A 25,933-nucleotide genomic window follows, 5' to 3' on the forward strand; every position below is an offset into this window, starting at 1 on the left:
TCCCTAATTTGCTGGGAAGTGGCGGTGCGGTCCCCTACGGCACTGCGTAGGATCCTACGGTCTTGGCGTGCATCCGTGCGTCGCTGCAGTCCGGTCCCAGGTCGACGGGCACGTGCACCTTCCGCCGACCACTGGCGACAACATCGATGTACTGTGGCGACCTCACGCCCCACGTGTTGAGCAATTCGGCGGTACGTCCACCCGGCCTCCCGCATGCCCACTATACGCCCTCGCTCAGAGTCCGTCAACTGCACATACGGTTCACGTCCACGCTGTCGCAGCATGCTACCAGTGTTAAAAACTGCGATGGAGCTCCGTATGCCATGGCAAACTGGCTGACACTGATGGCGGCGGTGCACAAATGCTGCGCAGCTAGCGCCATTCGACGGTCAACACCGCGGTTCCTGGTGTGTCCGCTGTGCCGTGCGTGTGATCATTGCTTGTACAGCCCTCTCGCAGTGTCCGGAGCAAGTGTAGTGGGTCTGACACACCGGTGTCAATGTGTTCTTTTTTCCATTTCCCAGAGTGTAGAAGGAGGAACCCACCACGAAAGCTTGGCGATTAATTTTTTCTTCTACATGGGAAATTCACACGTCATCCATAGACATACCTCTCGAGGTATTAGCAAATCCTGGTCGCCACTGGCCAGCCGTGTCAATACAACTTCAATACTTCCCGGTAGCGGCCCATGCTTCTTCGTTGTTCCAACTCAACTGGTCCTCACGGCATATGGCCGTGCCACGTGAACCCATGTGATGATCCCCACGATGTGAACGTCACGGCCGTTTCCATCGTGGTTGATGAACGTTATGAAACTCTTACATGGAACGTGATCGCTCTCGAGTGCAGTTGCCTGATACATCGTCCCGTGAAAACACACAACATACTTGCGAAAACAGACACACGTAACGTAGCTGCGTTAACTTCACTAACGGTTCTCAAAGATGCGCAGAGAAAATAATGAAGAACATAGTGTACCTACTGACACAGAACAATGCGTCGGATAGACAGGTTTTAAAATGCTCCATTTTCTCCTAGACAAAATATCATAGCTTTTTTTTGTTAACAAGCGTTCCACACATCTTTAAGGAGTTAAAATTATATCTCCGACAGGGAACCATGTATATATCCCGGAAATGAGAAAATAAGTCACTTCCAAATACACTGTATCTGTGAAAATAACACAAATATCATCAAAATTTCTATTTCTCTTGCTGTTTCTTTTATGCTTGCTTTCCAAATTAATTTCAAACAAAGCTGACAGCCGGCCGCGGTGGTCTAGCGGTTCAGGCGCTCGGTCCGGAACAGCGGGACTGCTACGGTCACAGGTTCGAATCCTGCCTCGGGAATGGATGTGTGTGATGTCCTTATGTTAGTTAGGTTTAAGTAGTTCTAAGTTCTAGGGGACTGATGACCTAAGATGTTAAGTTCCATAGTGCTCAGAGCCATTCGAACCATTTACACCAAAGCTGACATTTTAATATGATCAGTGGAGATGTTGATAGAGATTAGCTGAGGAAAATAAACTGGAGAGATTTGTATTTCCATGCTATATCCTTTCATGCAGAGATATAACGGCCGTTTTAACCTCAGTCATAATAATTTCACGACGTTTTGTTTAAACAAATCGTACCAAAATGATGCTTTTAATGTGCTAGCGTCTTGAAAGAGCATATGTAAATAGTTGATAAGTTCAAATATTAAAAAAACAACAACAAATAAGGCATTTTAGATTTAGTAATCTCCATCCCAATATAACGTCTGCTCGGTTCAGCGTTTGCGATCTTCCAAGGCACTGATTCTTGTTTCGTAGCACTTTGCCAAAATCCAACGGGACGTACTGCGTTGTTGACGACCAAATACATTGCAACACGAAATTCTGTGTTATGACGTCAACATCATCGTCCCGCTAAGTCTGTATTAGCTTTCACATCACGTGTGAGACGGTTTACGGAAGAGTAAGTAACATCTCGACAGAGCTAGCAGCCAGCCGATGTTATTCACAGCAGCTAGTAGCACGCGATACTCTGAAGTCTCAGTTCTTTCTTCAGTACTACGCTTCCAAATGTAGAGAAGAAAGCCGCAAGACGGGCATATCCGTTTCTCCCGTTGAAGTTATGAAAACGTCTCCGAAAAAGTTTCAGTCTGTACACCCCTTGCCTCAGCGTCGTCTGTTACCTCAACGATTCTACAGTGTTGCTATACGGCTGGAAATACGTTGGAAAGTACCGCGGTTAGCAGCATGTCCCGACCTTCATGATGGACGGAAGTGTGCGTGACGGTAAGTGACACTATTAGATGTTATTTGCTATCGCTGCCGGTACGAACTGCATGCGAGTACACCATGAAACATTACCTCTAAGGAGTCCCACAGTTTACTGTACGCACGGTTGTCCTTATACAGCGTACTACAATACTACAAAGGCCACTTTACTAATACAATACAGGAAACTGTTGCCGGTTTTTTTCGACTGCCCACTGCGTATCAGACAACGTTGTCTTTATGGTTTACTTGCTCATCGATTATATTAGTTGTCGTACAAGTTTAAATGTTGCAGTTCGCACCTGATGCAGTAGTGTTCCCCAGGAGACCGTACCAGATATAAAGAAACGCATCGAAAGCGTCTCTGTTTCGCTGCCATAATACTCAATAGTTTCCTACATAGCTTTTCGGAAGGCCACAGGATGTTGACTTTGAGGTAGTACTGTACAAAAAAGACAATGTAATAATATGTTAATACCGAGTGAGATGCAGTGGTTAGCACTCTGCACTCGCATTCGGGAGGACGACAGTTCAAACACCAGTCCGGCCACCCTGATTTAGGTTTTCTGTAATTTCCCTAAATCAGTTCAGGCAAATGCTGGGATGGTTCCTTTGAAAGGACACAGCCTATTTCCTTCCCCGTCCTTCCCTAGTCCGATGGAACCAATGACCTCGCTGTTTGGTCCCTTCCCCCAAATCAACCAAACAACCCATAAAATACTAAAAATAATGATAATAATAATATGCAAGCGAATACCTGACATTAAACTGTAATTTAGATAAATCAGGAGTATTAGAAGGGCAAATTATAAGGAAATTATCAGGACTACAAAACTTAGCATAAGGTTGGAAATTACGAATTAATGCTGAAACATACTAAAATACAGAAAATGTTTCAAACATAAAGGGAAAAGAAGACTCTTGCTTTTTGGACATGTTTTTGCAATGCAAGACAGTACATTAATTAATAAGATTTTCAAATATTTGTGCGGTAAGAAGTCCACAACAAACTGGGTCAACGAATTAAAAAAGGATTTAGAAAGAAACAATATAAAAACAAAAGATATAAACAACAGAGAAGTCTTTCAGAAAAAAAATACTGAAAATGGAAGGGTGGCTAAAAAGACTGGTTCAAAATGGTCTAAGGACAAAAAGAAGAAACGTAGCGAACAGATGAAAGCATACATGAAGAAAAGAAATGAAGAAAGACTGAAGAACTGAAACTGGAACGTGGTCCTCAAATGGCTTCACAGAAAAAAAAGTAATAATAATGGAGTAGCTTGTAGGCATCATCTCCAGGAACACACACACACACACACACACACACACACACACAGAATGAAGCGAAATTCGCGCACTTGGGCTTCGCAGTGCGACTCCTCACATGACAGACATAGAAAAGTATCTCTCAGAAAATTTCGTCCGGTGAGTACAAGCGGCAGAAAAAGGACTTTAAAAAGTGACAGTGTGACAACAGTGTAACCACATGTATGGCACTACCTCTGTCTGCACATATTAGTCGTGCTGTATGGTTGGTGCAGTGGATAGAGTTTGGATTAGCATGCATGAGGTCGATAGTGCGATCTTATGTAGAGGCATGTGGTTTTTATTTGGTAAATGTAGTCTAGGTGGTACGGTATCTTTCATCTTAATCATCAACAGCGATTGCAGCGGGTCCTCTAGAAAACATTTTGCACTTACATACCACAATCGTAGAAATGGAAGATTGGTCACCTTTGAAAGAACCCCTTCCCACGTCGTGGACGTGAATTTATTCGCACCACTTCATCTACAAGGCGTGAAACCTGTTTTGTTTGTACCCTCCTCCAGTGGTCCCATAGATTAGTACCAACTATTATTCTTGCCTCGTTCAGGTCCATTGCGTTCTGTTAGGGCTTACGTTACCAGTAGAGCTAGCAACATGTTTTGCGAATAGTGTCCAAAATCGACTACATTTCTATGTGTTATCATCATGGCCCTACTAATTATGCCTTTCAAAATTGAGTATGCTAACCGCATACTGCTTAGTATGTATCTCAATGTATTATTATTATTAATATTATTATTATTCTATCGATTGGATTGTGCAGACATCATGTCTATTACCGTTAGGGAAACAGTGTAATTCGAAACCGAACGTTTCACAGTTAATGGTGTCGGGATGAATCATGCAGAACAATATCTGTCAGAGGGGTAATGCGCATTATGTGGAACAGCACGCAGGACTGACGGCGAGCTTACAGGGTGTTACAAAAAGGTACGGCCAAACTTTTAGGAAACATTCCTCACAGACAAATAAAGAAAAGATGTTATGTGGACATGTGTCTGGAAACGCTTAATTTCCAGGTTAAAGCTCATTTTAGTTTCATCAGTATGTACTGTACTTCCTCGATTCACCGCCAGTTGGCCCAATTGAAGGAAGGTAATCTTGATTTCGGTGCTTGTGTTCACATGCGACTCATTGCTCTACAGCAGTAGCATCAAGCACATCAGTACGTAGCATCAACAGGTTAGTGTTCATCACGAACGTGGTTTTGCAGTCAGTGCAATGTTTACAAATGCGGAGTTGGCAGATGCCCATTTGATGTATGGAATAGCACGGGCCAATAGTCGTGGCGCGGTACGTTTGTATCGATACAGATTTCCAGAACGAAAGTATCCCGGCTGGAAAACGTTTGAAGCAATGTATCGGCGTCTTACGGAACATGGAACATTCCAGCCTATGACTCGCGACTGGGGAAGACCTAGAACGACGAGGACACCTGCAATGGACGAGGCAATTCTTCGTGCAGTTGACGATAACCCTAATGTCAGAGTCAGAGAAGTTTCTGTACAAGGTAACGTTGACCACGTCACTGTATGGAGAGTGCTACGGGAGAACCAGTTGTTTCCGTACCATGTACAGCGTGTGCAGGCATTATCAGCAGCTGATTGGCCTCCACGGGAACACTTCTGCGAATGGTTCATCCAACAATGTGTCAATCCTCATTTAAGTGCAAATGTTCTCTTTACGGATGAGGCTTCATTCCAACGTGGTCAAATTGTAAATTTTCACAATCAACATGTGTGGGCTGACGAGAATCCGCACGCAATTGTGCAATCACGTCATCAACACAGATTTTCTGCGAACGTTTGGGAGGCATTGTTGGTGATGTCTTGATTGGGCCCCATGTTCTTCCACCTACGCTCAATGGAGCACGTTATGATGATTTCATACGGGATACTCTACCTGTGTTGCTAGAACATGTGCCTTTACAAGTACGACACAACATGTAGTTCATGCACGATGGAGCTCCTGCACATTTCAGTCTAAGTGTTCGTACGCTTCTCAACAACAGATTCGGTGACCGATGGATTGGTAGAGGCAGACCAATTCCATGGCCTCCACGCTCTCCTGACCTCAACGCTCTTGACTTTTATTTATGGGGGCATTTGAAAGCTCTTGTCTACGCAACCCCGGTACCAAATGTAGAGACTCTTCGTGCTCGTATTGTGGACGGCTGTGATGCAATAAGCCATTCTCCAGGGCTGCATCACCGCATCAGGGATTCCATGCGACGGGGGGGTGGATGCATGTATCGTCGCTAACGGAGGACATTTTGAACATTTCCTGTAACAAAGTGTTTGAAGTCACGCTGGTACATTCTGTTGCTGTGTGTTTCCATTCCATGATTTAATGTCATTTGAAGAGAAGTAATAAAATGAGCTCTAACATGGAAAGTAAGCGTTTCCGGACACATGTCCACATAACATCTTTTCTTTACTTGTGTGTGAGGAATGTTTCCTGAAAGTTTGGCCGTACCTTTTTGTAACACCCTGTATATTGTATGCGCTGTCCACCAGCTAGGGACTAGTTGCGAGCGGGTAACGTACCCATGACAGACTCCAATGTACATGCGTACACGTATTGAATTTTCTCATTGTAAACCTCTAAACGAGTGTGGCGTACACAAACGATGAGTATGTGGATATGCTTCTGGTCCTTGATGCATCTCATAACTGGGCTGGTGTTGCCGCTCGTGAATATGCTGTTAGATATCCTCGTCGACGCCATCTAGATAAAAATGTGTTTCCTCATAATGGGGTTGCGCCTTTGGGAGTCAGGTTCTCTCCTACCATCGCGTAACAGAGGTCGTGCACCGACTCGCCATTCTCCAGCTACTGAGGAAGCTATTCTGGAGGCTATACACCAAGAACCTCAGCAAAGTACACGTAACGTTGGAAGGCAGCTGCGTGTCTCGCAATGCACGGTCGTTAACGTGCTGCACCGCTATCATTATGCTTTCACGCAACACCTGCATCGTGCACATCGCATCAGCGGATGCAATTCTGTGAATGGTTCCAACAACAACAGGAGGCCAACGATGACTTCGTGAACACCGTAATATGGGCGGATGAAGCAGCATTCACTCGTTAGGGTGTCTTCTATATGCACAATGCCCACTATTGGTGTGAGATTAACCAGCACGTCACCAGCGACCGCTGATCTCAAGGTCGCTTTGGTATCAACGTTTGGTCCGCAATACTGGGCGACAGGTGTTTGGGCCCCTATATGTTGCCTGACCGGTCGACTGCACGAAGGTATCATGCATTCGTCTCGAACGATCTGCCTGATGCGCTAGAGGATATTCCACTAATTGTTCGGCAGAGGATATGGTTCCAACATGACGGTGCATCTCCACACTCTGCAATTAATGTGTGACGGTATTTGGACAGAACATTTCCAGAGAAACGGCTTGGACGTGGAGGCCCAGTTGCATGGTCACTGCGTTCACCTGATCTAAATCGCCAGGATTTCTTTCCGTGGGGACACCTGAAGAAATACGTGTATTTTACTCTGCCAACGAATGTCGAAGAATTAGTAGCGCTTGTGCATGCTGCTCTTGTTACGGTGGATGCAGCTTTGCTGCGAAGGGTCCAGAGCTGTATGATCCAGCGGGTCACGCAATGTTTGGACGTGCAGGGAGGTCGCTTTGAGCATCTGTTGTTCTGAGAACAACGAATTCTGTTGTTGATGTCATGCAGTCATTAATATGGACACTAATCTTGTCACTGGTTGCTAATGTGCGACATCTGAGCGCTCATGTTACATGTAGTATAAATGACAAGTAGACGTTGTGTTATTGTACTGTGCTATCATCTTTAGCATCTCAAAACTGATATTGTTTTTCTAGTTATTCTGCACTACGACAAGTCATTTGTTACAATGGTATATTTCTTATTTGTCTAACTACATATTTGTTATGTTCAGCTAGAAAATGTTGTAAATTTAGGGTACATGTGACCTAAGAAACGGTGTATATTGCAGTATGAAATGTAAGAATGAAATTAGCAAGTAAAAAAAATTCGCCCCAACTCAGGTTCGAACCTTCGACCTCCTGGATGCTAACCTAAGACTATGTCCACTGCACGAATCGTACAGCACGACTAATATGTTCTGACGTAGGTAGTTACTCTTTAACGTCCTTTTTCTGCCGGATGTACTCGCCGGACAAAATATTGTGAGAGACATTTTTTGTAGCTGGCATGTCAGAGTCGCGCTACGAAGCCCGAGTGCACGAATTTCGCTTCGCCCTATGTGCGTGTGTGTGTGTGTGTGTGTGTGTGTGTGTGTGTGTGTGTGTGAGTGTGTGTGTGTGTAAAGAGACAATTATGTAAATATATAATTACATGTTAGTGATTATGTATTCGTATGGGCGCTTTGCCTTATGGTCTACCTTACGAAAATCTGTATATCAGTTCGTTGACGCTCTCTCGAATAAATACGTACTTCCTCTGACAACTTACAAGTAAACTAAATGCACGTAACATCCAACGTCTTCATGTCGATCCTACAGAACCGACTGCCACACACACACACACACACACACACACACACACACACACACACATACTACTTCACTGCCATGACTTTACATCAATGGTGTAGAGTCACACAACAGTTTTTTAGCTGTTACAGCGTCCGTCCCCGGTAGGTGCCAGCACGGTAGCCCAGCGTGTTCGGTCAGAGGGCTGCGTGCTCTCTGTAATAAAAAACGGAGACAAGGAACCAACGATCCATTTGAACGGATATCTTGTGACGTCCGCTCCGACCAAACGCAACGAACTATATCGAACAAAATGAGTAAAAAAAATAAAAAAAATAAAGGTAGCTAAGTGGTCAGCGCGACAGAATGTCAATCCTAAGGACCAGGGTTCGATTCCCAGCTGGGTCGGTGATTTTCTCCGCTCAGGGACTGGGTGATTTATTGTCCTAATCAATATCACTTCATCTCCATCGACGCGTAAGTCGCAGAAGTGGCGTCAAATCGAAAGACTTGCACCTGGCGAACGGTCTACCCGACGGGAGGCCCTAATCACACGACCTGTTAAAACCATCTACAGCGTTGGTAAGTGACAGTGTGCTCTCGTAAGGTTGTGGCTTATACACTGTCCAGTCACATTAATATGCCTACCTGTCAAAAACCTGAATAACCACCTCTTGCAGTGCGGACCACTACAAGACGTATAGGAAGAGCGTCAGTTAGATTCTGGAAGGTACCAACAGGAATATGGAACTGTGCCGACTATAGTGCTGTTGCTGACTGCGCTAAGTTTCTCGGTTGACGATCGATGGCATGAACAGCTCGATCGAGGTGGTCCCACAGATTTTCCATTATGTCTAAACCTGGGAGTTAGCTGGCGGGGGAGTATTGTAGACTTGTCCTGGTGCTCTTTGAAACAAGTATGTACACTGCGAGCTGTATGACTGTTGCATTGTCCTGCTGGTGTATGCTATCATGCCGAGGAATAACAAATTGCATGTAGGAGTGGACGTCCCCAAGGATAAATGCGTGTGTGTCATGTCATTTCTGGAAATCCAGAATCTACTCTGTAGGAATCAACATGGATTCCGAAAACAGCGATCGTGTGAGACCCAACTGGCTTTATTTGTTCCTGATACCCAGAAAATATTAGATACAGGCTCCCAGGTAGATGCTATTTTCCTTGACTTCCGGAAGGCGTTCGATACAGTTCCACACTGTCGCCCCCTGATAAACAAAGTAAGAGCCTACGGAATATCAGACCAGCTGTGTGGCTGGATTGAAGAGTTTTTAGCAAACAGAACACAGCATGCTGTTATCAATGGAGAGACGTCTACAGACGTTAAGGTAACCTCTGGCGTGCCACAGGGGAGTGTTATGGGACCATTGCTTTTCACAATATATATAAATGACCTAGTAGATAGTGTCGGAAGTTCCATGTGGCTTTTCGCGGATGATGCTGTAGTATACAGAGGTGTTGCACCATTAGAACATTGCAGTAAAATGCAGGAAGATCTGCATCAGATAGTCACTTGGTGCAGGGAGTGGCAACTGACTCTTAACATGGACAAATGTGAGGTATTGCGAATACACAGAAAGAAGGATCCTTTATTGTATGATTATATGATAGTGGAACAAACACTGGTAGCAGTTACTTCTGTAAAATATCTGGGAGTATGCGTACGGAATGATTTGAAGTGGAATGATCATATAAAATTAAATGTTGGTAATGCGGGTGCCAGGTTGAGACTCATTGGCAGAGTCCTTAGAAAATGTAGTCCATCAACAAAGGAGGTGGCTTACATAACACTCGTTCGACCCATACTTCAGTATTGCTCATAAGTGTGGGATCCGTACCAGGTCGGGTTGACAGAGGAGATAGAGAAGATCCAAAGAAGAGCGGCGCGTTTCCTCACAGGGTTATATGGTAAGCGTGATGGCGTTACGGAGATGTTTAGCAAACTCAAGTGGCAGACTCTGCAAGAGATGCGCTCTGCATGGCGGTGTAGCTTGCTATCCAAGTTTCGAGAGGGTGCGTTTCTGGATGAGGTATCGAATATATTGCTTCCCCCTACTTGTACCTCCCGAGGAGATCACGAATGTAAAATTAAAGGGATTCGAGAGCGCACCGAGGCTTTCTGGCAGTCGTTCTTCCCGCGAACCATACGCGACTGGATCAGGAAATGGAGGTAATGCATTGGCACGTAAAGTGTCCTCCGCCACATACCGTTGGGTGGCTTGCGGAGTATAAATGTAGACGTAGATGTTCTGTTCTGTTCTGTTCATTCGCTGTGCCTTCCAAAACGACGAGGTCGCCCACGAAAACATACTCCAGACGCTCTCTTCTCCGACCTGGACTCTTCCTAACGTTGTTGTAGGGTATTTGCTTTCAGACTTTCCACGTCCTAAACGGCAACGGCCATCTGTCCGATGGAGCATGAAACGCGATTCATCTGAGAAGGCCATTCAGTGAACGTCCAGTTTCGGCAATGGCGTACAAATTCCGGCCTTCGTCGCTGACGAACAGCAGTCAGCGTGGGTGCACGAATCAGTCACGGAGGTGTGTAAGTAGCAACGTTCGGTGAAGGGCCATTGAGGAGACACTGTTGCTAACCTCTTGGTTCATGTGGGCAGTCAGTTTCTTATCCGTTGTCTCCTATTCGGCCGCACACATCTCTGCAGCTGTCGTTCAAGCCTTTCATCCATATCAGGTATGTCCGAAAGAACAGATGCGATTGGTGATCGTGCAGCTCTCTAGAATGATATTACAATTAAATCAATACTATTAGCTGCTGACGGACGTTGATATACATCAACGGGGACAGTTGAAAATGTGTGCCCTGTCCGGGACTCGAACCCGGGACTTCCTGCTTACATGGCAGACGCTCTATCCATCTGAGCCACCGAGGGCACAGAGGATAGTGCGACTGCAGGGATTTATCGCTGGCACGCTCCCCGTGAGACCCACACTCTTAATTTACAGTCCACACACTACATTCGTAGTGCCCCTGCCATAATGCCCAATTACTCGCGTCAGACAATCCACCGAGTCCCGTAAGAGTTCAGGCAAATCGTGTGAATCCGCACTGAAGAAGGTCATCAGCCGGTTAGCCTTAGACGATATGAAGATGGCATCTGTTCTTTTGGATATGTCCGGAGGACATAAACTGTCCCCGTTGATGAATATCAACGCCCATCAGCAGCTAATGGTACTGATTTAATTGTAATTCCTTTCATCTATGGTCCGATGTGCACCACAAATGCCTCGGCGCCGGTTTTAGATCGCGCTATTTTGCCATCACGATACACAGGTTGATTGTAATTAAAGTTAAACTTTGTAACCGCTGTAGAAATAACACCACTGGTCACAATGATGTCAAATTGCAACGGAATATTTTCGGTGAATGGCAAAAACGTATGACAGAAGAAAAATAAATAGTTACAAAATGTAGATGGCGTTGTAAGCATCATAATTCACAAGTGGTCGTCTACAAATGACAAATGAATCATACAACAATGCCTAAAGTGTACGTTTGACGTTAAACGAAGTGTAGTATTCAATGTGCGTGGATGTACAGGTGTGCTACTATTAGTTACGTAAGCCCATCCACCACTGCAAGGTTTAGAACATCGGATGGGAAAAATTGGATTTTTAATTTTTCTGAGGCCAAAAACCGCATAAAAAGCATCATTCACATAGGTTTTTAATCGCCGTGAGACCAAAAACCGCATAAAAAGCATTAATCACATCGGTTTTTAACCGTCCTGAGGCCAAAAACTGTATAAAAAGCATCAATCAAAATCAAATCGGATTATTAATTTCGGTGTGACTGGCGCAAAACATGTTCAATATGCTGCCCACCGTTTTCTGCAACAAGTTGAAATCGAGAAGCAGCATATTCCACAATTGGATGAGGTGTTCCCGTCATCACGTTCAGAATGTGTTGCGCAACGCGTGCCTTCAGTGCAGGAAAGCTTCCTATAGGAACACTGAACACAACGTCGTTCAGATATCCCCACAGCCATAAATCACACGGATTAAGATCAGGTGATCGGAAAGGCCAGGTTGTACGGAAGTGGCGGCTGATAACCCTAGCATTTCCGAAACCGCGCTTCAGCAGATGCTTAACCGGATTTGCATAAAAATGATCACATCCACGCTGTTGGAGAGCTGTAGTGACGTGGTTGCGCAAAAGACGTTCATAGCGCTTATCAGTGACGGTACAGGTAACCTGTCTCTTCGAAAAAATATGGCCCTATGATAAATGATGCCGTACCCAGCACCAAACAGCGACATACGAGGAAGAAATTCCAAAGTAAAGGTGCGTATTGCTGGGAGATCAACGGGAAGCAACTCGTGCGCATGGATAATTTTGAATGGATAGCAAAGAAGGATCTTTTTTGTAAGATTTTACGCATTGTGCTCACAGGTATGTCCAATGTTCGGGCAATTCTCCGTGCACTACACGTTTGCACACCACCACTCGTCTCCTCCTGCACTTCTGTGGCCACCGCTTCCACTGACGTCGAATCAATTCGTTTCCTCCCTGTACCAGGCTGCATACCAAAAGAACCCATCTTTTCGAATTTCCGAATCATTTTGACCAGACTCACGACAGTCATCAGACCAACGCCATTTTTCAAACGTTTCAGTGTCCGGAACTTCTGCACAGCGACATGTGTATAGTCATCGTTCTTGTAACAAAGCTTTACAAGCAGGGCGCGATCGTGCATTGAGACAGTCATGGCGAACGTCGCAGACGCGGAAGGAGGAAAAGTCGTGTACCCGGCGTGTTTATACCAACTTCAACGGGTCGTGTACATGACAGGTGTTTTCATTTATGTATTCTGACACATACACCGCCATCTATTGATCAACTTTCAAGCTATTTTTTTTTCTTCACCTATAGGTTTTCGGGCTCCCCGATAATATTCCGTTGCAATTTGGCGTCATTCTGACCAGTGGTGCTATTCCTACAGAGTTTTGAAAGTTTAACTTTAATTATAATCCCCCTGTACACTAAGCACGGCGGCAGGGGGAAAGTTTACAAACTTAGCCGCTTCGGAAATGACTGCACCCTTGGCCAAAAGCCAATGATAATGCCGTTTTGGGCGTCAGATAAATCGCTCGGTTTCCTAATTACGACAACGACTGAACTGTTTTCCGCGTCGCCACGACACATACCCTCCACTGCTAGAGCTGTCACGTACCGTCTGTGAGTGGCTACAGCAATTCGACGTCGAACACAGGCGTTGGTCACAGTAATGTGACTGAACCGTACATAAGGTGCAGTCAAATGAAAACAAGAGAGTATGTAAATTTTTCATTTCGAAAGTTATCGCCATTATTAATATATTTATCCTTCTGGGAGACAAAACTGTCATTGCCTCCATGGAAAAATGTTTCAGTAGCTTACGGAACCGCCGGCCGGTGTGTCCGAGCGGTTCTAGGCGCTTCAGTCTGGAACCGCGCGACCGTTACGGTCGCAGATTCGAATCCTTCCTCTGGCATGGATGTGTGTGATGTCCTTAGGTTAGTTAGGTTTAGGTAGTTCTAAGTCTAGAGGACTGATGACCTCAGATGTGAAGTCCCATAGTGCTCAGAGCCATTTGAACCATTTGAGCTTACGGATCCATGATTGTATGCAGACATGCACCTATTCGCCCAAAGCAAATTGATGGCCACGAATGCTTCTCTTCAGAGTGGGCATACAAGGTGCCAAGTTGTTTCGATTACACTGCAGATGTTTCACTGGTAATCCTTTGTACACCCTCCATTCAGTCCCTATCTCCCCCATTCGATTTCCATATTTTTGGAATTCTGAAGAAAGACGTTCCTAGGAGTCAGTTTGCTTCGGACAAAGAAGTGCATGCTTGGGCACAACCAATGTTCCGTATGCAAAATGAAAACAATTTTCCATGAACGCACCGACTATCTCCTCTCACAGTTAGATACATGTATTAATAGATATGATGATTACTTTTTAAACAGTAAACAGATTGCTTACTACAGAGTCCGCCAGAAAATGTATACACGCTTTAAGGAACGAAGAGTATTACTTATGTGTTTATTTTACACTTAGTAATTGAACACACATGTTGTACAACGTTCAGTTTAGCGCACGGCCACTTGAAATGTTCAAAATGTTCACCGTTGGCGGCTATACACGGAACAGAACCACGTGCGGTCGCCACAACTACGTCAGTGCTACAGTGGAGATCGCTGCACATGTCGCTGTAATCTCCTGGCGAAGTTCCTCCAGCGTCCGTGGCTTACGTCGATAGACGTTATCTTTCACAGTTCCCCACAAGTAAAACTCCATAGGTGTTAAATTTGGCGACTGTGGAGGGAACTCAATGGGCCCTCTTCGTCCAATCCAATGCCCTGGAAAATTGTCATCTAGGAAATCTCGTATGGCTAGGTGGTAATGTGGTGTCACCCTGTCCTGTTGGTAAAAGACCTCTTCATCAGCTCCATGAAGCTCATGTATACCTGGCAAAATTGATGTGCGTAACATTTAGAGGTACACATCTTCAGTGACAGTACCATCAAAGAAAAATGGTCCTACTAAGCCCTTATATGATAGTCCACAATTCACATGAACACCTGGTAGACTGACTGCTTTATCCATATAAACACGCGGTGCCCAGTACACACTGTTATGCCAATTCACGGTTCCATTAAGTTTAAATTGTGTCCCGTCACTCCACACTACCTTCTTTACAAATTGTTCGTCATCAGTTACCATTTGCTGATACCATTCGCAAAATTGTATTCGGCGATCACGATCGTCATCATTAATCGTGTACAGTAATCGTCGAACGTAAACTTTCCACTTTGAAGCTTTCAGCATTCTTTGTACACTTCGTTAGCAGTACATGCTAACCCCCATTTCACGTGCACATAGTGTAGCAGACTTCTGTGGAGAATTAACAAACGTTTCCACCACGAGAGCCGACGAAGCAGGCCTTGTAGCTGTACGCTGTCTTCCTGATCTTCCTTTGTGAATATCACAAATCGTTCCATGCAATTCAAACTTGTCAATGATGCATTTAATCGTTGGGCAGGTTGGCGGTTCTGTTTCAAACTCCCGCCTCCACTGACATTGCACTTCAGTGGCATCATCAAACTTGAAAAACCGCTTCACAATACATTTTCGTTACTCGAATATCAAGCGTGCTCCAGCCATCTTGTTTTCTCAATACTGAGAAGAAAGTACTAACATCTTTTAAGACAAAGACTATCCTACAACACACTCGTAACTCAAATAGAACGACAGTATCGATATGTCGACAGAGCCACACAAATAGTGTATACATTTCTCCAAGAGAGTTATTTTGTTTTGACTGCCCTTTATATTTTGTCTGTGCTTGCATACCAGTGCTGTTGACTCGATGGCTATGGTCCGAAACGAGTGAAGTGCTGAAGTGTTAGTAACAAACTGCGAGTCATCTGATCAATTTTCACGGGGGTCCGTAACAGTCTGAAAAGCCTGTAAGGGTGTTGCAGGGGAGGTTGTGCTGAGAAATAATTGTGAAGAAGAAAATGAGATATGTTGTTCCGTGTTCCGTTTCTGAATTGTTTAGCATCTAAGTTACCCGATCAGGCCATTATGCACGCAAATTCAAGTGGTCCGCCAGAGACAGTGTCGCCATACATGGTCTTTGTTCGATTTCCTAGAACTGAACACGAGAGCGATACAAAAACTGGACGGTAGTGAGGATCGAACCCGAGGCAATAGCTCAGCTGTCTACTGCGCTGTCATCTACAATATGAGAAAAACTAAAACTAATTTTATTTGATGGGGTGCTTGAATCTGCGTAGAAAACGGCCTGATTTGCTAATTAACTCGGAAACGGTGCGACATATCGAATTTTTTCTTAACGATTATTTCTCAGATCAACATATAGTGCAAAACCCTTACAACCTTTTCAGATTGCTTCTGACTGCCCTGTATAAATGCTACCATCGAAGTGGTCCTCTGTTTCCCATTAACCATCTGGACTACCTTGTCGAAGAAACCATTGGCAAATGACATGAATCACAAAAACACAAACTGTGATACTGTAGTCTTGACTCACGTTTTGCAGTAGTTCAGGATTTTACCGTTACATGATTCTTTGTGTAACCTTCAGAGCCTATTAACATTCTATTCCGTACTACAGTAAGAATGAGTTCTTCGAAATGAAAGGCTCTGGCACCTGTCCAGGTTCCGCATTAGTCCTAAGAAAGGAGTGACACAAGACTGAAACAATACTGTGATGCAAATTGCTTCGTGGGAGTACGAATGTGCTGGAGTTTCACCAGTACCCGTATCTCATCAGTTACCCCGTAAATCATACCTTCACTTCCTGAAGCAATCATTACCTAATAAGTAACACCCACGTAATTCTTGATTCCTCCATTTCATCGTGCGAAATTGTTCATCAGTTACACGTGAGATTAATCATGTAGAGAGCACGCTTTCAAGTGTACCTTATGTCATCGTGCTTTAGGTTTTTCATTTCTCGTAGATCATTTCAGAAAATGACGGAAGCTTTCTTTAATAGAGTCACCAGATGCTTTTACGTTTTTGCAACAGTGAATGAGGTTGTGTTTCAACCGCGCCACTACAGACCACCTGTTAAGTCGATGTCCATTCTCATGTATGTGGTTATAACCAATGATAAATATCGTTTCTCTTGTCCATTCATGAGAAATTGCAAGGCGCTTCAAAAAGATTCATACGAAATCACAAGACTACATCTTCTGCATGACTGAAGAGAGAAACTTAGAGTTAACTTGTAACCTACTCATGAGGCAAAAAGTTTTTATTTTCAAAGGAATGCTTCAGGCGTGCCCCAGGTAAGTCTATTGGGAGCTTCGTTGTTCATGTTGTATATCACTGACCTTATAGACATTATTCATAGCAATCTCAAACTTTTTCGCAGATGATTTAATTTTCTACAATGAAGCCCCAGAAATGCTTAGTCAAAAACGCAAAGTAATGCCAAGATTGGCAACATGTTTTAAATGTACAGAAAGTAACCTAAATGCTGTACTTCACAAACTGAAAAAAAAGTATTACCACAACACAACAGTAGCAATGTTTCACATTTAGAATCAGTCACCTCATGCAAGTACCTGCCTGCGATAATGTGTAGGAAAGGCAGTCGGCAGACTCCTTGTCGCTCGCGTAAGAACCTGAAATACAAGGTTAGACTGAGTTATCCTCATTGGTTTGCAGAGTATGCAAATGTAGATCACTTACATGTATCGTGAACAGCGACGGCACTGTAAGACTCTCTTGAGGCACATTTTTACATCTGACTATTTCTTTCATTAAGAACGACAAGGCGAGTTATAGTTTCTAGGAAGTTGTCAATCCAGTCACGAAATAGGTCCGACAGTCGTTGAGTTGGAGTTTTATTCGCTAGCCAACAGTGTAGCGCTGCATCAAACGTCTTCCGGAAGTCAAAGTACATGGTATCACCCTTGGCGGAACTATCAACTTCCTTCTCGATCTCTTCGCTTATTACATATTGATTTCTAGGGAGCAGGTTTTAGGTCTCAAAAACATTGATAAAGGCGAGTATAAAGCATATACCGTAAATGTGTTGTGGACTGACATCAGAGATATATGCCTAAGTTATGGTCCTTCTTTGAACATGCCTTTAACTGCAATTTCTATGATTAGGAAGCCCGTACGTGCGATTTATTGAAGGATCTCAACTTTTCCATTATGGAACCTGATAAAAGATCAAAAATCACCCCTTCTAGTCAGGTATGACGCGGGAGTGCATATCTTATGTTGTCGTTATTATTTCCAGCCCGAAGACAAATTCGATGCAGCTCTCCATGCTACTCTATCCTGTGCAAGCCTCTTCATCTCAGAACAGTTACTGCAAGCTACGCCCTTCAGAATGCACTTACAGTATTCGTCTCTTGGTGTCCCTCTACGATTTTCACCCACCAAACTTCCCTCCAATACTAAACTGGTGATCCTTTGAAGTCTCAGAATGTGTCCTATCAACCGATCCCTACTGCTAGTCAGGTTGTGCTACAATTTTCATTTCTCCTCATTTCTGTTCAATACCTCTGCATTAGTTACGTGTTCTACCCATCTAATTTTCAGCATTATTCTGTAGCAGGACATTTCAAAATCCTCTATTTTCTTCTTGTCTAAACTGCTTAGCGTCATGTTTCAGTTTCACACATGGCTACACTCCAGACAAATACCATAAGGACTTCCTAGCATTTAAATCTATATACTATGTTATATTTATCTACTTGAGAAACACTTTAGTTGCCATTGCCAGTCTACATTTTATATTATTTCTACTTTGGCCATCATCATTATTTTGTAGTCCAAACAGGAAAACTCGTTAATTGCTTGAAGTGCCTTACTTCCCAGTCTAAGTCCCCCAGCATCATTTGATTTAATTCAGCTACATCCCGTTATCCTTGTCTTCCATTTATTGATGTCCATCTTAGATCTTCCTTTCAGGACATTGTCGATTCCGTCCATCTGCTCTTTTAAGTACTTTGATGTCTCTGACAGAATTACAATGTCATCAGTAAACCTCAAGATTTTTGTTTCTTCTCCCTGGACTTTAATTCCTACTCCAAATTTTCCTTCAGTTTGTCTTAGAGCTTGCCCAGTGTACAGATTGAATAACACAGATGATAGTCTGTCTCCCTCCATGCCCAACCACTACTTCCCTTTCATGCCCCTCGACTCTTATGACTGCCATCTGGTTTCTGTACAAGTTGTAAACAGTCTTTTGTATCCTGTATTTTACCCCTGCTATCTTCAGAATTTCAAAGAGAATATTCCTGTCAACTTTGTCAAAAGCTTTCTCTAAGTCTACACATTCTACAAAAGTAAGTTTAGCTTCCCTTAATCTTCCTCCTAAGACAAGTCGTAGGATCAGTATAGCCTCGTGTGTTCCTACATTGCCGGCCGGAGTGGCGGTGCAGTTCTAGGCGCTACAGTCTGGGGCCGCGTGATCGCTACGGTCGCAGGTTCGGATCCTGCCTCGGACATGGATGTGTGTGATGTCCTTAGGTTAGTTAGGTTTAAGTAGTTCTAAGTTCTAGGGGACTGATGACCACAGCAGTTAAGTCCCATAGTTCTCAGAGCCATTTGTTCCTACATTTCTCCGGAAACCAAACTGATCTTCCCTAGGCCAGCTTTTACCAATTTTCCGTTCTCGTCTGAAGAATTCGTGATAGCACTTTGCAACCGTGACTTATTAAACTGATATTGCGGTAAATTTCACACCTATCAGCATCTGCTTTCCTTTGGATTGAAATTATTATATTCTTCTTGGAGTATGAAGGTGTTTCGCCTGTGTCCTACAACTTGCACATCAGATGGAAGAGTTTTGTCATTACTGGCTCTCCCAGGGCTACCAGTAGTTGTGACTAATATTGTCTACTTCCAGGGCCTTTTTTTAGACTTGGCTTTCAGTGCTCTGTCAAATTTTTCTCACTATATCACATCTCCCATCTCATTTTGATCTGTGTCCTCTTCCAATACTACAAATTGTCTTCAAATACATCTTCTCCTTATAGATTCTCTATACATTCCTTCCATTTTTGAGCATTACTTCTTTGCATATGCTTTTCCATTTGAGCTCTTTATTACAGGTGCTTCTCAGTTCTCCAAAGGCCTATTCAGTTTTTCTGTAGGTGGTATCTGTTTTTTTTCCCTAGAGATATAAGTTTCTAAATCCTTACATTTGTCCTCTAGCCATTCCTGCTTAGCCATTTTGCAATTCCCGTCAATCTAATTTTTGACACGTTTGTATTCCGTTCCGCTTGCTTCATTTGCTGATTTTTAAATTACCTCTTCTCTCCAATGAAATTCAATATCTCTTGTGTTATCCAAGGTTTTCCAATAGTCCTTGTATTTTTGTCTATTTCATGCTCTGCTGTCTTCAGTATTTCATCTCTCTCTAAGGCGTCCGGATTTTACGGACCTTACATGAGCTTGATCCATCACGACAGAATGATACAGTATGAGATCATCTGAAAATAATAATTACATTATATCAACAAAAGGAAATTGTAGTTAAACAGAAAATGGTTCAAATGGCTCTGAGCACTATGCGACTTAACATCTGCGGTCATCAGTACCCTCGAACTTAAAACTACTTAAACATAACTAACCTAAGGACATTACACACATCCATGCACGAGGTAGGATTCGAACCTGCGACTGTAGAGGTCGCGCGGCTCCAGACTGAAGCGCCTGGAACCGCTCGGCCGAAAACTAACAAAACAATCTCTACCAATATGGGCAATGGCATGGAACAAAAAAGTTAAAGCGAAACGCATTTTGGAGACGAAGCGAGCAGGTGGTTAATGATGTCGTAAAACTCCCATTTAGCAAGAGAACGGCGAGCTTCAGTGCAGAGAGGAATAAGGTCAGAACAATACACTATTCCTTTTAACGTAAATAAATCCGGGTCCGAGGGTAAGTGGCTGCAAATCATTGACAGGGCTAGACTGCGACCCAGCAAGAAAAATAAAAATGTATTCGCCTCTAGTGAGACGTTGATTAGCTGAAGCCATACTTGGCGACACAGGCGCGACACGGTGGGGAGATCCTCATTATATAAAAGCATTTTGACCTAAAATTTCTCTCTCTCAATCTCGTGTCGTGGCTGACCGCACAAGTATGTGGAGATAAGGGAGGGCGTTGAGAGCTTTGCTTTCTGCGGAGTTAGGACGATACGCTTCACGTATCGTGGGGACAGATAGCAAAGCAGTAGTTAATTATACCTGCGGGGATTCTGCGGGCAAAGAAATTGTGCACGTTGCTCCAACCCTTAGCGAGTGTGCAGCAGCCATTATTTCGACTAGGGAAAGATTAACGTTCTACGGAACGCGGGAAAGCTGCGACTGAGTGAATTCAGTCAAGGCCAGAGTAGGGAATTAGCGTTTCAGATCCAGCACGGAGACAACGTCGTTTCAAACGCCGCTAGGTAAAGTACCATCGCGCATTATAACCCAGTAGGGTTAAACCTACAAATTAGACAAATCGGAAATAATTGCTACAAAAGGTTTTATTGTTTTAATGGCTTCATTTGTGGCCCAGTACGACTATCCTAGGTTTTCCCCCTCGGTGGTGGGGGGCAAAAATGTACCCGAAAAAGGGGTACTTTTCGGTTTTGTGATTATCTCGCAAATGATTCACAATATCGAAAACGTAGTGGAATTAAAAATTGTAGGACATGAAATTTTGAATTGAATGAGACCATCCGCATATTTTTAGACCACCCGTTTGCATACTACTGCTCTTCAAAATTGGACTAATTTTAGACGTTAATGAAAAACCTTCGTTTTAACCTCCGTTTTTTGATAATATCGTTGAAAGTAGTCCGTTTATCAATAAAGTGTTTCATACAAACGATATAGATGAATAAATTCTGCGTCCGATGAGACCAAAAGTGAAATGGACCACCCTTTTCTGTACGGCTAAGTTTGTACTTTCATTGCTATCCATGTAAGGTACTTCACATTTACAAGTCTAGGTCTCTAGATCAGTTAATGCACCTGCCAGCTAGTATGACACTGTGTACACTCAACTTCCCAGTGCAATGAATAAATGCAAAAAGCATCAAGCAAAATGCCTGTTTTGTTACATTTGACCAACCTCTCTATCTTAAGGCACGTGAGATAGTTGCATCTTTCCCTCCAGACTTCAGTTTGGGCATGGTCATAGTACGGCTGGGAGGGTTTCATCTTCTCATGTCATTCTTGGGAGCCATAGGTTACATTATGAGTGGAATTGGACTGTAAGAGCTATTCTGCGTTGCTTACGAGCAGGTACCAACAGACAAAATGGTGGCTGTTCGTGCCTGTTCAAGGGCAGTCCGTGCAATTTAGCTCTCGCACATGTCATCCTCACAAGAATGACTGACAGTGAGAGAACTGTTCAGCACCTTGAAGAGGCTTCTACCTCATCAAATTCCATGGAAGCCCTTGATTATGAAACTTCGAAGCACATGTTTGCACAGAAACTTGGAGAGCTTGAGCTAAATGGTCCCACTGCCAAGTTATGGAATGTCTACTTCAACATGACTACTGGGATGAAGCAGTTCATTCAGGCTGAGAGGAGTGGCGACTGGGAACTGCACCTCACCACTGTTAAGAAAATGTTACCCTATTTTCATGCCAGTAGACATTTTCTGTATGCTAAATCTGCACAACTGTATTTACAAGACATGATCGGCCTTGAAAAGAAAATATCGGAAGACAACACACAGTTTGCACTCAAAGGCTGGTTTACTATCAGAAGGTCTGATAGGTTTTGGAGTGGGATATGGTCTGACATGACGATTGAGCAAACACTAATGCGCTCGTTGAAAAGTACCGGAGGGCTGAGTCATGGTCGCGGCATTTCAGGCGGTACTCTGAGTAGATGGATTCTGACCATGCCAGCTGTTACTACAGTGACCCAGCAGGTTGAAGAGTTTTGTGGGTTATCACTCACTACCTTAGAGCAACATGTTGATGCGAGGGATGCTAAAGTTCAGCGTGACAATGCAGACCTTCAGAAATTCATTGAGTGGTTTCAATCCCATGATCCATTTCCTGATCCTAATTTTGTTATGTCCATCAGCACACGAATCGTAGGAGATGACTCATTCAACTGTCACAGAGCCTTTGAAATGGGTAAATCCTCAATGCTAGTTGGTCAAACCTTTGACAACATCAAGTTTGTCCGAAAGAAAAGAGCGATGAGTATGAAGGGATTTAAATCTAAGGTGACCATTCATGGGGAGGATGTACCAGTGAACCCTGAAACCATATTCCCCGGAGAGCACTTCTCAAGAAATCTGACGAACAGCTTAAAGAATTCTTCCGTTATGAGCTGGAACCATATCCTCTCTCTCTCTGTTCGATGCATCTGGAATGAGGAAGACTCCCAAGTCAGTGTTATGTGACTTGTTCACACCACTGAATGATGTAAACCTGGAAGAAGCAGCATTTGTCATCGACGGTGGATTTCTTCTCCACTGGGTTGTATGGAAGTATGGAAACATTCCAGTTAATGCTAATTAAATACGTCGAATACTTAAAAAGACACTACAACGGAAGTGCGACAAGTGTGGTGTTCGATGGCTACCCAGAAGACCTGCCCACCAAGAACATCAAATATGCTGAGCGCATCCGCCAAAGCAAAAGACACACTACCCCTGAGGTCATCTTTACCGAGTTAATGATGGTGACTATGACTCAGGAGCAGTTACTTTACAATGACAGAAATAAAGCACGTCTCATTATATTGCTTATTTCGAGGCTTGAAGATGAAGGCTTCTCAGTAAAGCAAGCTAATGAAGACGCAGACCACATAATTGTTGCCACAGCGCTTGATGTATCACAGGAACATGAGAAGGTTGTGATTGTTCGCGAGGATATCATGCTCAATGCCACAGCCACACCATCAGGAAATATATATTTCTTGAAACTTGGAAGAGGAAAGGCCTCATCAAAAGTATTTGGTTCCAGCAGTTTCAAACTGGCAAACAATATCAGAAGGCCACTTGTATTTCTCCACGCCATAAGTGGATGTGACACAACTTGAGCACTCTTCGGTCAGGGCAAGAAGAAGGTGGTCAATCTACTGGTCAAAAATAAATGTCTTCTGCAAGATATCAAACCTTTCATAATCATGACATTCAAGCTGAAGCTATTGTCGAAGCTGGCCTCCGATTTTTAATAAACCTCTATGGAGGTACGGCAGGATACACTTTAGACAAATTGCGACTCGACCTGTTTTCCAAAGCGATTGTGAAATCCAGATTCACCCTAGCATTCCTACCACTAATGTTGGAAGCAGCTCTCCAGCATTGCTTGAGGACCTATTTACAAGTGCAAATGTGGGTAGGACACCAGATGTATCAGCTCGTCTGGGGATGGCCGGCTTCAGAGTTTGGTCTTGGCCCCGTTCCTACTTCCAAAGAACCAGCTCCACAGTCTCTTCTCTCAACAATTTCCTGTAAACGCAACAAGGGCTGTGCAGGTAGTTGTGGGTGTCGAAAGGCTGGTATTAAGTGCTAATTAACTTATGTCCACTCCAAGGGAAACTCATGCACTAACTCCCTCCAACCAGATGAAACTGACGAACCAGATGTTGACGAAGACCTGGACTGTATATATGAGGTAACGAAAATTACTGACTTGAGGAGCCGAGTGACGGAGCGTCGGACTCGGAAATTACAGACTTTGAGGAGCCGAGTGGTGCAATGACAGTCAAACGTCGACGTATGTGAAATATGTGTACTTACCTACATTTAACCTTTTCATCTCATACATTTCTGTAAAATATTGTAATTACGAAATATAATAACTAGTACTTAATTTCAAAGTGTGTCTCTCTCTTCCAGCCTCCTTCACATCAGTTGAATGGGTATCACTATATTACATCGAGGGTTAAGAACGGAGACCAAGTATCTGACAAAAGACAAATTTTACAGATGAGCTGAAAAACATAACTATTTAATAAAAATTTTGATTGCTTTGATTTTTTTATTAAGAGCATAATCATTTATTACTCTCAGGTTGTGCGTTGTCTTTTTTGCATCATTTTGTTATAACTTTTTTTTCACTTACCAGTTTTTTTTTGAGTCAGGACTTTTTCTGACATCTGTAAGATACGAGATCTCAGTTATTAACCCTCGATATATGAAAAACTTTTTTAATATAATTTTTCTAATTTTACAAAATTTTAATATGTTATTCTATTACTATATTAAATAAGTACAAGACAATGGGTTGCTATAGTTCTGTACGTAAAAGAGTGTACATAAGAATTACTGAAGAACAACATTTGATATTGTCCTCATTGATGTTGAAAAATGGTCCAACTTTAATGAGGAGCTGTACACAAATTGGTGGTCCAATAAATTCACGTTTGGTTTCATCGAACGCACAATTTATCTCTCCATGTCATTTTTATGAACGACATTATTGATAGCTCGGTTAGTTTCAACGATATTACCAAGAAACAGACGTTAAAAATAAAATTTTTCGTGAACATGTAAAATTGGTTCTATTTTGAAGTATGGAAACGAGTGGTCCAAAAAATATGCGGATGGTCATTCAATACAGAATTTCATGCATTACAAATTTTCATTCCACTATGTTTTCGATATTGTGAGTCATTTACTAGATATAATCACAAAACCAAAAAAATACCCGTTTTTCGGGTTCATTTTTGCCCCTCACCACTTTTTCACAACTCCGCCGAGGGGGAAAAGCTAGGATAGTCATACTGGGACACAAACGAAGCCATTGAAACAATAAAACCTTCTGTAGCAATTATTTGCGATTTGAATGCTGGTTCTACTGGACTATCAGGCCACAGCAAATGTTGAGTATAGATTTTGCTCACTCCAACTTGCATTTGCTTTGACCATTGAATATCAAAAGCTAGGACATCAACCTACCCTCACATTGCGTACATGAGTGTCTTCATTGGTTCAAAAAGTAAATTTATTGTCCACCATCTCAATGCATTGACCAGCTACGACAACTTAGATTTAAATGAGCTGATTTTTAATAATCATTCTTTCCTATGAATACAAATTTTCATTTGTAGACGTAACGATTTTATTTCAGTGTGTCAAAGAATTAAATATTTTGTTATTGAGTGACAAAAGTAATTGAACATGATTGTTGTTTATCACTTGACCCCTGAAAGCACAGATGATAAATTATATTTAGAATAGAAAAGGGAAAAGCTGTTTTGTGTTTCTAGAATAGATCCCAATCTTTCACTCTTATTAATTCATGCGTTCTAGGTACGTGACAGCAGCATTCCTAATGATTTTTGTTACAATCTGCACCTCATATTAGCTGCCTTACAGGGTC

At 43.0% G+C, this 25,933-nt stretch overlaps 1 protein-coding gene and 1 non-coding gene across 2 annotated transcripts in view; one reads left to right on the plus strand and one right to left on the minus strand.

Annotated features, from left to right (window-relative positions):
* LOC126336687 (high-affinity choline transporter 1-like) overlaps positions 1 to 25,933 on the plus strand; it is a 347,185-nt gene that overhangs the window by 43,373 nt on the left and 277,879 nt on the right. The window lies entirely within an intron of this gene.
* Positions 10,904 to 10,978, minus strand: Trnat-ugu (transfer RNA threonine (anticodon UGU)). Its single transcript has one exon. It is a non-coding gene; the product is annotated as a tRNA-Thr (tRNA).

The sequence above is a fragment of the Schistocerca gregaria genome, chromosome 2 (assembly GCF_023897955.1).
Source record: "Schistocerca gregaria isolate iqSchGreg1 chromosome 2, iqSchGreg1.2, whole genome shotgun sequence".
Lineage (NCBI taxonomy): Eukaryota > Metazoa > Arthropoda > Insecta > Orthoptera > Acrididae > Schistocerca > Schistocerca gregaria.